We start from the raw sequence: 15,196 nt of genomic DNA, 5'->3' as shown, positions 1-15,196 counted from the left end.
TTGATCGCTCCAGTTTGTCCATTAATCAATGAACCAACCAACCAACCAACCAACCAACCAACCAACCAACCAATCAACCAATCAATCAATCAATCGGTCAATTATTTTATAAAATTCATTGGCTTCAATTTCAATTACTGTGCCTCATTAATCAAGAATGAATCACTTAATTTTTATTTATTCATTTTTTTCAAGTCATTTATTTGTTCCTAACCTAAAAAGATTATTTACAAGTTCTTTGATGCAATTTTAAAAACTTAAGATCTATAGGCTTAATACTATTTAATCTACGATTAGTTATTGGTTCTAATAAAGCATTTGCAAGTTGATCGGCTTATCGATCCAACAAGCAAACAAACAATTTCTCATTAGGTTTTCCTATTTAAATTTCCTTTTTTTTTTACAAACTCAGAATTTGTTTGTGTTATATTTGTCTGATTACATCAGATAATCCTAATCAATCAATAAATTGATTAATTTGAATTTCATCTGTTTCATTGATTTCAGTCCTTATTGGTTTCAGATTCAGATGTGATTATATGTATTCGACTGATTGCACGAATTCGTCAATCAATCAATCAATCAATCAATCATTTTGGGAAATTGATCAACTTCAACTTCATAAAATCATAATTTCATTGTCACTTCATGACTGCTTTGACCAATTGCTGCAGCTTATCCATCAATCAACTAATTAATCAAATTGATTGATTTCAATTATTTTAATTTCATTTGCTTCAGATTGACATAAAATTTGTTACCCAGTCAATTTATTTGACTGATTGCATCAGTTTGTTGCAATTGATAAATCAATAAATCATTCAATCATTTTATGAGATGAATCACGTTGATTTTTATTCGTTTCATCTATTTCAGACGGCAATGGCAATTCATCATTAGGAATCATTGCCACTTTTCATCATCTGATTAATTGATTTCAGAGTTAATAATTTGAAAACCACCATAAGAATAGATTTTAATCGATGCCAAGTCCCTGTATAATCTGTAGATTAAAACACCAGTGATTAAATTGCCACAAACCATTTGAAAATAATTTGGGATTGATATTATTGGTCAGTTATTGAAGTGCATAAATACCAAGCTCGTTTGGACTAATAAGTATCACTACTGAACGAAAACACAATTTGAAATTATTTTCAGGAAAACGAAAACGACAATTCCCAAACTTGTCTCATAAACGATCAAATGGCGAGAATTTGATTTCATCGAGCACTTATTTGTTTCTTTTTATTTTGTTCAAGTAGACAAGAGCTAGACATTTTAACTACATCAACTGACACTTTGGCTACAGCCATTAGATACATCCAACAAGCAAACGTGCAATAAAAAGAGAAAAAAAAGACACAAGAGACAACCAGAATTCATTCTCTTTTGCTTTCAACATCATTTAAAAACTAGCAATTTACAGGACTCCAGCATTTGTACTACTCACAATTTTCATCGAACGTTAGTTAGTATTACACGGACAAAAAACCATTTCGACGAGAACCACTCACCACTCGTGGTGCAAATAGCATTTCACAAAAGCTCCCTTACAAGTGTCTCGGGTTGATTTACAACATAACCAGATTCCAGGAACACACCAAGAAGGAAAGAAAGAAATAAAAGTGTCAAGCTCACTTAGGGGTCGACGACGACGAGACAATCTGCAGCTCCGGAGCTACGTAACAAAAAAATAAAAACCTAAAAACCCGAACCTGGAACCTTTGAATTGGAACCCCTATCGATACATCATCGTCATTTCGTGATCGTTGAATCGATACTGATACCGGACACGAGGGACAAATAAACGCAAACAGGTGAAACTGAGTAAATAATTACATCTCCGAGTTACAAAATAGTATACCATAAGATCTCTATATTAATTCGATACCAGGCAAAATCAACACATAAGTTATAATAAATTAGGAAACACTGATGCGAGAACACGAACCTTGCAGTAAAAAAAAACAGACATCAAGTTAAAATACCATCACTGTGCTGAAGTTTCAACCAGAACGAACAGTCGAGGGCTGGTGATCAGGGGGATAGTGCAACAAAAAACCTTTGGACGCCAGCATCCGAGCCATCTGTCATCTTTGAACACGATGATTGCATTACTCGAAAGATACGAGTAAAAATTGAAAAGTAAGACTTGAACTAAGCCTTCAACCAAGCTCGAGTATTTTCTTCTCTTTTTTGTGTGTCTCGAGCCGACAAATGGACAAAGTGCAATAAAAAAAACTCAACGTTGCGGCCGCATACGGCTGAGCTTAAATCTCATTTAAACGTCCTCCGAAGGCTTCTTCTCGCTATAAAATAACTATTTTACGCTCACCCTGCCATAGTTCGACTCTTAGCCGCATAGTCATCATTCAGCGGTGTGCGTATAGTGGTCAAAACAACAACACCATTCTATAGCGACTCGACATACACATCATCACTTCCACTCTCTCGTTGCTCCAGAGCTGCAACGAAAACCGCCTCATACCTCTCAATATGATTTAATCGCTTCTAATTAAATTTATTTATTTGAAACGAGTAAAAAAAAAGACGTCGTAATTTTCAAATGCTAAAGAAAAAATTCACATTGCCGCGCTCAAATTTGACCATAAAAACTGGTTTTACACGTTTCATCATCATCATCATCAACAACGATGGGCAGCCGAGAGCGTAAACGTACACGAGTCTGCGCGCATACCGATCAAAAGAAGATGTTGTGTTTTTTTCCTTCTCATTTCTGTCTCCATCTCTCTCTATCTATCTATTCTGCTCATTCTACGACCATCGGCTTCTTCGCATCCCTCCTGTGACCGATCTGCCTCCGCGTATTTTAATCTCATTGAAACGAAATCTCCGCCAGAGTTAAACGACACACGCTATAAGACCGATTCCATATCATACAGATAAGATGCTATTTGAAAACTGGACGACAATACTGGGAGAGCTGGAATAACTGGAAGGCTCGTCCTTAAAGTCTCTCTCTACGAGACAACTACATTTTTGTAGGCATTTAGGCGAGTTCATTCAGCAGAAGGTAGTAAATTAGCATCTGTGAACAGAGGAGACTAGCATGATATAGTTTTTACTTTCAAAGTGCCTTTTTGTGGAGCTCCAACATTTCTATTTTTTAAAATTTTTGATCTTTACATTCAATGCTTCAATTTGCAAAACTTCCAAATAAAAATTGGGGAGTAAAAAGTTCTGATTATTTTTAGTTGAAACAAAATTTTAAATTTGACCTCTTCTCCCCTACATCACCCGTCAATCTTACAAAAAAATAGCATCAAAAAATTACTACATGATAAATGTTTGGGAAACTGATGTGCAAATCCGGCCCGAAGGACCAAATCTTACGAATTTGCTCTAACTACAAAAGTGAGATGAATTTTAATTTGATCCTCTCCCCTTCATCAATCACACAAATAATTCATTGAAAATTACATTGATCACTTTTCGAAGAATTGGTATGCATATCCGACTCGAAGGACCAAATTTTATCACCTGATTAAATATTGTTATCCTTTCTTTAGCCTTTCTCTTATAAGTCTCACAAAAAAGTGATTAAAAATTTGCAATTCGTCGAATATTCGGAAAATTTCTGCAAATATCCGGCTCGGAGGACCAAATTATAGAACCAGAATAAATACTTCTAACGTTTCATTTCGCCTTTCTCTTGTTAGTCTCACAAAAAAGGTAATTGAAAATTTGCAATTCGTCGAATATTCGGAAAATTTGTACAAATATCCGGCTCGGAGGACCAAATTTGAGAACCTAAATGCTGTAATGTGAAATAAAAGTGAGTGGTGATTTTCTAAGTGACTCCTTATAGCCCATCAATATCATGACCAGTTCGTCTAAAATCACGATTTAACAAATGTTGGAAAAATCTGCACATTTCTGGCTCGAAGGACCAAATTTAACAACATGAAAGCTCATTGGTAGATTTTTAGCCCAGTAAGAGAATACAACTATTCTCCAAGACAATTTGTGGAATTGACACCGAAAATGAAGTCAAAGTAGAAATTTCGTAGGAAGCAAAAATAATCACAACCATCCCATGAACAATTCTGTGGCAACAATATTTTTCATAAGAAGCTTTTGATGTTCAGATACGAAGTCTTGAAGCAAAAATGAAAAAACGTTTTGATAAAAGAGCTTGAAAAAAAAAAGTATTCGAGCCCTTTCTCACCATTCAACAGCAGATTAGGTTTTACAACAATCCTAATAGAAGTGAACCAGTGCCTAACCCTCAAGCTATGAGCACTGAGCACACACACATCGTAGGAAGCAGGAAACGCGAGATTTTTTGGCGAATTACTTCCACTGGTACGACACACAACAGGTATTCCACTCGACGAATCACTTTATCGTCGTTAATCTTGTCCGAATAAAATATCAAGTTACGCAATTATACATTAACGAGCCAACCATACGGTCCAAGTCTTTCTTAATATAAGAAAGCAAACTTGTCGCAAACCGATACAATTACCCACCATTTTCAACATGACTCGATTCGCGTAACTAGATAAATACACAACGCCCAACAACGGGGAGACACAAAAGCGCGCCTCAGCTTCACCAAGAAGGGAAAAGATTAAAACAAAACAAAACGAGAAGGTATCTTTTTTAAAATAAAAACCACGACATTGAACAGGTTGAGGGGGTGAGAGGATAAACAAGGGGGTCTTTCTTTCTCTATGATAGTTAAATCTCTCCATCTTCAAATGTAGGTACAACACGTGAACCTGAACTTATTATAAAGATGTAGGTAGCGACCGCATGTGGCATTAAGATGGCATCGTGGCACTGGCATTGCTAAAAGCGTGACAACGGTCTTCTATCCGGTTCTGCTTGCGTCTCACCCTCGAGAATCTCTCGGTAACTTGACGAAGAGGTGGCAAAGGGGGGCACGCAGCAGCCACCGAGCCCACGGTCCATACTCACACAGTCTTAGAAAAATGCAGCAATAAACACGTTCTTTTCACTCTATACTATTATATACTCGAGACTATTTCAACGCTTTATTTACTCCTCGTTAATTGGAATATTCACACCAGTCTGTACAGGTAAAAAAGAACACGAGACCGTCTCGCACGCAACTAGACGAACGATGACCTTCGCTAAATAAAACGCGCCATATACATACATATATGAAGACCAGTACCTATAACACAGAAGATTGTGAAAACCGATATGTTCTTCTTGCACACTGTGTCTATGTCTATACTAGACAACATACGCACCATTACATCGCGATATTATTTAGCCGTGTAGAAACACGGAATGGGACTGTAGAGCGAGATAGACTGGCGGAGCAGACAGAGAGCGAGGAAGGAAAAAAACACATAAACGAAACCCATCTTCATCTCTCGAGTCTAATGACTTCATTAACAATCCAGTTACCATATGTATGACGAACTGGCTGAATACCTTTTCGCCTTCTACGTACGTCATGCCATCGAATCGTTTTTAGTTTTCGACACAATAATTAACAGCGAATATGCTCGTTTGAGACGAGCATTTGAATGGGTTGGTCAGAACGTGAGGGGGAGGGAAGGGGGCAGGAATTTATGACTCGAATAACCTGGAAATGATTTTTCGATCAGAACGATAGATTTTTTCAGATTCAAAACAATTCTAAAAAGCTCAAAAATAAAAAAACCTAGCACTTTTTCATTACTAATCCTCCTAGTACCATTGTTGGTCACTCAAGCTGGGTTAGACAACACCATTAACAAGTTATGTTCTCAGACAAGTAAAAATACGTACCTCTGCCTATCTCCTCAAATATCTACTAACTAGAAGAAGGTGCCTGAACATACACATATTATTTATATCAATGTATGTACGTACTACGTACAGATAATGTAGGCCTACTACGATACGTATTTCCGCTGGAGCTAATTTCAATGTCTTTATTACTTTTCTCGCGTTGTGCACCAAATACTAATTATCCAATTAATTCTACACCCGAGAGGTGACCGTTTTTATGTACATAATTATAATCATAACAATAATACATTCAACGTTACACTAAAGTGAACTAAGTCTGATACTAACTAGTTAAAAAAAATGAGAAGAATTTTAAAGCTTTACACATCGTTTTCATCGTATTGTTGCAAACGAGCTGTTCATTGTATATTTTGTACAATGTAAGTACACCTACCATTTCACACACTGTATTGTTTAAAAAGGAAGGTAGTATCACCATATCCACACTTAATAACATGCAACTACCTCCTACTTTCGCCTGTTGTCTTAATCCATCATTTTACCTGCGGCCTTTTCTCTCGTTCTTAATCTTTTTCCCAACAAAATTAGAAAAAAAAATTCATCGAACTTTTTTTTCCAGCTAAGTTTAACCTATGGAAACGATAGCCATCGCATTAGCCATCAAGATCCACTGTCTAGTTCATCGCATCACGTAACAAATGCCTACGCCAATACAGCTGTATAGAGAATGCCTTGGCGACCATCGCGGAAGAATAGCACTGTGGGGAATTTCTGGGTACATCTGCGCTTCGCTACAAAGGCTTGTCACCACCGAACCAAGACAATATTTTCATCGAATTTCGAAGAAGATGGCCCGACACTCGGTGTAATTCTTCGAAACGCCCTTTTGATCCAAATACCGAATACTATGCTGAAATACTAACCTAATATATTAGCTCGCTGCTGTCCGAAGACATCAGAAAGGAGGAAGAGGTAGGAGGACGGAGGTGTCGCTATCTTAATCGGTTTAGGATCTCATTAGTGATCGTTTTCGAGTCGTGAATCACTTGAAAGTCTTTTATAAATATCTGTCCAGCGTCTTCGGTGTTTATAATAAATCCCAACGGATATATCGTGGTATGTATTATGAAGCTATGAAGTATCGGAGCTGCATTTAAAACCATAATATTAATGGTTAACCGCAATATTCTCGTATTAATTGTGTGGTTTTGTAATTTACTTGCGTTCTCGCCTATGCAAATCGATCGCCCATTAACTGGTGAATAACATCATCATTTGCGATTATTGACGAGCATTTTTAATAATTTGATATTTTTTGAAATTTGATCAAAGGCTAAAGAAAGGTTAAAATAATGAATGGGATGGAGTTGGTTTTTTTGAACATTTCTTCGGCCAGTTCAGCCTTCCATTTACAGTGGAAAAAGTTGAGTTCAGAAACCATCATCACAATCCCACTACTTACTCTCTATGTAGGAGACGACTTGAAAATATGGGGTTTTCATATGTTTACTTATTTCAAAATTGGATAGGTATTCTAGTTTGTTTTTTTTTTTTTAATCAAATGGTACAAAATTTGACATAGTCTATGAAAGAAAGTTAAAAGTCGTTTTGAGCTCCAAAATCGATTTCGAGATTTTGAAAACGACCACTGGTTATGAGGTGATGAAGATTTCATTATTTGTAATTATTGTAAAAAATTCATACATTTCTGTTTGATTTCACTATAAAATGATTTAAAAAGGCGCCTAATGAATCTATAATAGGTACTTGATATACTCAAAATCATAATCATAATGATTAGTTCCGAGTTCTTTCTTTCTGAATAACACTGAAACAGTAACTACGAGTACATAGACATACTTATAATCAGCCTAGAAAGTTGGTAAGTTGAATTTAAACTTTCGATAAATAAAATTCTATGACTACTTTAATGAATCTTTTTTCCAATTTAATATCACCTTACTTATGTGTAGTTTTGAATAAGCTCAAGGAGCATTTTGTAATATCAACTTTAGAAATTACATTAAATTCTACGTCCATTTTTGAATTTTTTGACAACTATTTCAAACAATGGCTCCCTCTGCTGGACCAGGATCCGAAGATGGTTCTTTATCAACCAAAATTTTTTTCATCGCCATTTTGTGGATTCAATGAGTAAAAATAAGTGGAAAAGAAAAACTCTCTCCTTATTTTTAAGCTTTATATTGCAAAGATCTTTTCAAAAAGTACAACTTTTCATCATCAGGCAAGAGCACTTACAGCTTAAAAATAAGGAGAGAGTACTTCGTTTCCAATTATTGGACTCCTTAGTTTTGGTTAATCCTTTACCTAGTAAAAATAAGCTCAATTATCGCTATTTTTTTTACAAAAATTCAACTGAATTGAAAAAATTGTTCATGAAAAATATAGCGCTCAAGAAATTAGGAATACTCAACTTTCTGATTCCAAATCGGCGATTCAGAATTTATAGGTTAGTATTCTGTGTGAAAAAAATGAGCATTTCATTTTCATTTCTCTATAGTAATGTACACATTAGGGTGGATGACGAAGAAAAAAAATGGAAGAATTTTGGCAAAATTCAATGGGGACCTTCACTTGGACTTGGAAGGAAGATATAAATAGACCTTTAATCAGAAGGAATTTTCATGAAAATCGTGTTTTTTTTCTTCTTCAGCCTTTACTCGAACATCTCAAACTGTTTTAGGAACAAACACTCAGTTCCAAAAAATATGATTTGAGATTCTGCGTCAGCTAAGACTATTTATGGCCGCCAAAATACATAACCACTTTTGAAGTTCTACTGAACAGGTTGAAAATTATGCACATCACTCATTCTTGTGTATGTGCTCAAATAGGTGTTTTGAAAAGTACCTACGTATTTTCTGCTCGAATGTAAAACCCCTTAATTATTCCAAAACTTGAAAAAATATAATGTCTAAAACCGGGGGGGGGGGAGGAATTAGCTCATCGACGCTAATTTCATTTCTGGCAATAGCGATTGAAAAAATTGTCATCATTGTATTTTGAAAAATTCCACCAGTTTCAAAAATAACAGCTACAGAATTGATGTTATGGCATAAATTAATGCGTAATAGTTACTCGAGAAGAAAATAATACTAATTTTCAAAACACGAATTGATTTGCAAATTTTCAACCGCTCAGAAGAACTTTAAAAATGAAGGGTTCTATGGAAAAGGGGCCCTTAGTCATTTTTTTTTCTTTTACAGGTTTGAATGTATTACAATTTTTTTTTCTTATATTTAGTGATATTGAAGTGTTCTCCCATGAAAAAAAACCAAATTGGAAAATGTTTGCTGGTAGAAAATTTTTTTAAAGTCCATTTGAACTTGTACAAATTAGTGGAAAAAAATTGACTGAGGCCCCCCTTTTCCATGAAGCCCCTCAAATAGTCTTGAAGTTTGGTGGTTATAATGACACAGAATCTCAAGAACCATTTTTTGGGATTGGATCATTTTACCCCAAAAACAAATGGAAAAAAGGCAAGGACAAAAAAAATTGCGATTTTTTTTTTCAAGTAATGGTCTCAGCTCTTTGAGGGCCACGAGTATATTTCCTTTCCAGGGACATCTCCAGAGTAAATTTTCTCTTGAGTGGCTTTCAACTCAAAATGAAGGTCTCCACTGAAAGTGGTCAAATTTTCGACTTTTTCCCGCGATCTAATCAAACGAACATACAAATTCTTTTTAGATCTTTTAAAAGTCCCAAATTTGAGTTAGAAAAAAAAGGTGAAGTGTTCCTGGGTACGCTCAAGAGCACCGAGATTTCTACATTTTCAAAAAAAAAAGCGGAGTGAAAAAAGGGAGAGAGGCCTAGAGTTAAGAGCAAACAAAATTTACCATCAACGAATTTTTCTCAGTTATAAAATTTTTATTTCAGCAATAAATCTATTCTTCTCATTCGTTCCCTCTCCCTTCCCCCGGACCTGCCCATAAATCGAGCATCCTTGGGTAAAAAATACAACTCACTAGATTTTTTAGCTGAGAATTTTCACACTTCGTCACAATTATTTACAGAGGGCCCATATGCCAAAAACTCGTAATAATTAAAAAAAAAAACTCATCTATACAACCTTATAGACAGCGCTATGTAAGTAATTTCCACGCGTTCTTCGCCTAAAAATAAGCACTCAATAAAAAATCGACCGCAACAAAACACAAAGATACGTAAGAAAAACCTCTAAAAATCTGAGCACATTGTATAGCTACCTACGTGTTCGTATATTTGAAGACCATCACGTCGCATCAATTCATCCTTAGGCCTAATAAATGTCCAACTGGGTCACCTCTTGTTCGGCTCATATAATTTCCAAAATATACCGCGCACAATCTCCCCGAGTTAATTAGGTATAATTAAAGCGAGAAAATTAGACAAGCGCGCTTTATAAAATTAACGACTGTAAAACCATCCATGAAAAAATTTTACTATGAGAGAACACAACAACGTGTACGTATAGTTGAAAAAGTAGGAAAAAAACGCTCGTATAATACATACAAAACAAGAACCTCCATCCACGAGTAAAAAGTATCTAACTTATTCGCGCAGGAAGCTCAATTAAAATACTTTCTTTTACCCCCTTTTTTTTTACTTTTCACAGATCTTGCGATCGTAATCGTACAACATAACCCATCATCATAACCTCGACTGCATCACTAATCGTAATTTAACGTAAAATTACGTACATAAGGTTTTGTCCCTGTGCCAAAATATTAACGCGAGTTAAGCCGAAGAGAGAAATTTCGCGCTAATGTCGAAACATATCGACGCCTTCTAATCGTTTTTATTTTTCCTCGCTTTTAATTTAAATTTCAAACATATACATCGGTGGCTAAATTAACACCAGAATACACGGCGGTGTAAATTTCGAGTTGATTAATGAATTTCGTAATGTCTCTGGCGACAGTTGTCGTCGAGCAGATGATGGCCAATCATCTAACATCGCAACAGATGATGACAACGACAACGTGAAATATCTAGCAATTTTAAACATTGTTCGCGCAAAAATTTACAACTACGAATGAGCTGCTAGAGCTGCATCCATCGTTTTGGTTCGCATCGTGATAGGAAAAATGATCGTGTCAACGACCAGGTTAGAAAATATAAAAAAGAAATCTCCGTTTGTACGTTTTTAAAAACAATGCATTACTTGAAATTAGCGTCAGGCAATTTACCAAGGCTCGATTAACTATAGTCTCGCGAATTTCGCGTTTATAAATCATAATAGTAACTTGCATCTTGGCCAAAATCTCATTTGGACCGATCGAGTGACTCAATTATACGAGTACACGTAGCGAGAGGTACATTTACCTAATGCATAAACGCAGTTACGCAGCTGGCTGCGAATCGACGACGGTGAAACTCTCTTCGATGATAGATTTCAAACTGTCAGAAAAAAGACTGCGTAATTTTTCAGGTGGCGAGATGGCGAGATGCAAGTATTTCCGCGAGATGATAATGATGAGCAGTTGTGTATTTAGACGAAGTTTTGCTGAGAAATGGAAAAGATCGTGTTTTCAAACTGAATTCGTTACAAGATTACAATTTATAGGATGAATCTTTCAGAACCAAGATGGAAAATTAATGATTATTATGAGGGTACGAAAAATCACAATTTTTGGAATAAAATCGAATAAGGTATTTGAACAAATAAATTGACGTGAAACCCATCAAAGAACAGTTGGCAGTTAAAAAAATATTGTAAAATTATTTAAAATTGGATTCGTCCAATTCATTTTGAATTTGGTTTCAGATACGATAATTTTGCGATAAAAGCCAACATCGTGTCAAAATGATTTTCAAGATCAACTTCTCATGATGAAAAAATATTTTTTACGAGGTTTTCAGATATAAACTTCGAAGAACAAAAAATGACTAAAAACATTCGAATTTTTTCAATTGTTTCATTTTTGTAAATCTGATTTCATTCACCCGCACAAAAAGCAAAAGTGGATTTTTTAGGAAAAAGCAACTCTAGGGATCTGTAGATATTCGTAATAATTATAAGAAAAAAAAATTGATTACAAGAGGGCTTCAGCTTATTTTACAGCTGCAATAGCTACATTTTACGCTTTTATTTTCAATTTCAAGTTTCAACTTTTAGCATTACATATTTTATTATTCGAAGGCAATCATACATCCTCAAGTAAGTATTATTTTACCCTGAATTGATTTTCTTGAACATTAATTATTCATAGAGGAAGACACACTAAAAGTCTAAAATACATCCATTTAGCTCCTCAAATTCCAATTTCTACTTCGACGGTTCATGACGTTTTGAAAGAGAAAAATAATCATGAAAACAAGATGAAAAACAAACCGAAAACTTGTACCTACTTGCATGTATTAAAATTGAGAATTTTAACGAGAACTGCAAAAAAATTCGAAGTGGAAAACCATTTCAAAACATTATGTTCAGAAAATTTTAAATCCATACCCTCTGCCATCTGTTTACCTGTCACGCCCATTTTTTTTTGAGTGTACGGAGATTTTCAATTTTAACCCAAGGCGATGAAAAATTTTCAATTTTCTATCCTAATTAGATACTTATTACTTACCTATACAAATTAGAATAAGATCATGTGATTTTGGGTTTACTTTTTCATGGTATTTTGGAAATTTGAAATTTTCAGCTGCAAAAAAAGTCTCACGTTATACGATGAACAATGCAACATGAAAAACCATCGAAAGACTTGGCGAAAAAATCCAACTACAATGGGAACGTGACTTTGAAAAACGAAGATGAAAAATCCATTAATCGTAACGTTTGACCACTCGTAAAAATATTCTAAAAACCGTGAAAGGGCCGATAATTTGAAAATTCTACCAATAAAAACTTTTTTTGCAACTTCCAACTAATTACAAATTCCATTTTGAAAAAACTAACACCAAATTTGTGCTCAGGGTCGGGTATCTAAATTACTAGATTACCACACATTTAACGATCTTATTGATGCAATTTCTCAAATTCACTTTCTCGTTCAGATTTTTCAAACACTCGCAGAAATTTTTTAAAATAAAAATGAATTTTGATAAAAGTGATTACACGAATCCGATAGTAGTTATTTCGAAATGAAATTTTCATCTGAACATATTTGAACAAATCTAACGAAAAAAACCACGTTTTTAGAATACTTTTATACACTTGTAAAGTGGAAATTCGTTATTTTTTTAGACTACTTACCTATTTCAACAGTTGAAAATTTCAAACAGGAAAACCTCCATGAAAAAAATCAACCGAAATCACTCAAAATTCAATCTTAGGGCCACCTCATAATTTCTAGATTAAGTGCAAAAGAACGGGAAATTTTTCACCACTCTGGTCAAAATATTGAAAATTTCTGAATCAACAATATAATGGACATTATACAAATAAACAGAAAGGAAAAGGGTTCAAAAATTTATGAATTTTTTTTCCAAGCATTTTTTCTGATTAAAAAAAAAGATATTGAAAACTGGGCGTTATTCCAGATTTTTGCACAGCGTAGTAAACAAAGTTTATGGTTTCCTATATATATATAAATTTGAGTTTATTCTGCTTACATTTATGAACATTGGTAATATTTTGAATATTATGCAATGCTTTTCTCATTGAAAGAACTTCTGAAAATTTACCAGTTTTATGTGTCGAAAATAAATTTTTGATTTTTGATGAATTTTTGAAAATTCGAATTGATTAATTTTCTGTGATAATGATCAACTGATTATATTATTGAAGTCATGTTAATGTCTTCTTTTAGATCTCTTGAAATCGATTGATGATTATTTTATGCCTTCTGAAGCCTTTTCCGAAAAAATTGTTTTATAGATTGTCCGTGTTATGGAAAAACTGTTTCAGGAAGAACTAAGACAAAATTCAACATTTTTCCAACACAGGAATACAAATGAAAATTTGTTCAGTCGAGGTTCTAACAGAGCTCAAAATCGCCACCAATCGATCAGAAAGTTCAACTCAAAAAAGTAATCATTTTGAATTTTTTAAAATTCACCAAAAATTTAAAAAATAAAATTGATGAAACAAAAAAGAAATAAATTAGCGGTCATCAATCGTAAATCGTAAGTAACGCATTTCAAAAGAGTGGCAGGAAGTAAGCAAGTTAATTTACTTTGATGGCACTAATGTTCCAAAGTCTGGTTGATGTCTTCTTTTAGATCTCTTGAATCGGTTGATGATAATTTTATGCCTCCTGGAGCCTTTTCCAAAAAAATTGTTTTAGATTGTCCATGCTATGGAAAAACTGTTTCAAGAAGAACTAAGATATAAAATTCAACATTTTTCTAACACAGAAAAACATAAAAAATTTGTTATAATCGAGGTTCTAACAGAGCTCAAAATCGCCACTAATCGATCAGAAAGGTCAATTCACAAAAGCAATCATTTTAAATTAATAAAAATTCACCAAAAATTCAAAACAATAAAATTTATTAGAAAACCTCCCAAAAAAACCACGCTATGACACCCCAACTAAAATCGAAAACGCATACCAAAAGGGTGACAGGAAGTAAGCAAGTTAATTTACTTTGATAACAGCAATGTTTTACTGTATTTGACACAGATACAGGTTATCTCAACTGTAGGTAGTAAGAACCAAAACTTGAGATAAGAATTTGGTAGCACAAAGACAAATGCGCCTCAGATTTGTATCCAGGTACTTGACTTTGAAACCTACTTTTATACAGATGCTCATTTTGAAAACAATGTCACTGCAGAGAAGAGAGGCAAGGTATTTTCAGGCTGTTTTATTCTGTTTCTCTCTATTTTTTTACTAAAAGATTCATTTTTTTCAAAAATAGACTTTTCTGTATGGAGAAAAAACACCTTTTACTTGCACGAAACTTTTAATAAAAATTGAAAAATTAGTACATATACGAGTGAGAAGCGTTTCGGTCTACACAGAGAATGGTCTCTGTGTAGACCGAAACGCGTCTCACTCGTATATGTACTAATTTTTCAATTTTTATTAAAAGTTTCGTGCAAGTAAAAGGTGTTTTTTCTCTATATTAATATGTGCGAAAAAGGTGGTAAAGATTATTTGAAAAAAAAAAAAAAAAAAAAAGACTTTTCTGTGGTAAAAAACAAACTGAAGAATTTCAATATTTTCAATACAAAATATTGTAAAATATGAAATTTTTTATCAGTAACACGCGATCAATTTTTATTCAAGAGCTTTGTTATTGAGATATTTTAAAGAAATTCTTTCATTACACACATAATTATAATTTAAGGAAAAATCAATCAATTCAGTAAAAAATGAGAAAAAGTGTAAAGTTGTCTACTTGGCTTCAATTCTGAGACATTTGGAGCAAAAATCAGACAGTTCCATTTTTATTCAACGATATTTTTTTCAACTTTTCAAATAAGCCTGATACCAAAAGATCAATAAATATTGAAAAATTCGAAATTCTTCCCACCATCTCACACCATATAGAACCACACACGCGAGTT

At 34.1% G+C, this 15,196-nt stretch overlaps 1 protein-coding gene across 2 annotated transcripts in view; it reads right to left on the bottom strand.

Annotated features, from left to right (window-relative positions):
- The window catches only part of ci (cubitus interruptus), a 104,577-nt gene that overhangs the window by 47,405 nt on the left and 41,976 nt on the right, over positions 1 to 15,196 (bottom strand). The gene's annotated exons all lie outside the window — the stretch shown is intronic.

Source organism: Planococcus citri, chromosome 2 (genome assembly GCF_950023065.1).
Source record: "Planococcus citri chromosome 2, ihPlaCitr1.1, whole genome shotgun sequence".
Classification (NCBI taxonomy): Eukaryota; Metazoa; Arthropoda; class Insecta; order Hemiptera; family Pseudococcidae; genus Planococcus; species Planococcus citri.
The sequence above is the reverse complement of the archived record's forward strand: the minus strand, read 5'-3'. Positions and strand labels throughout refer to the sequence as shown.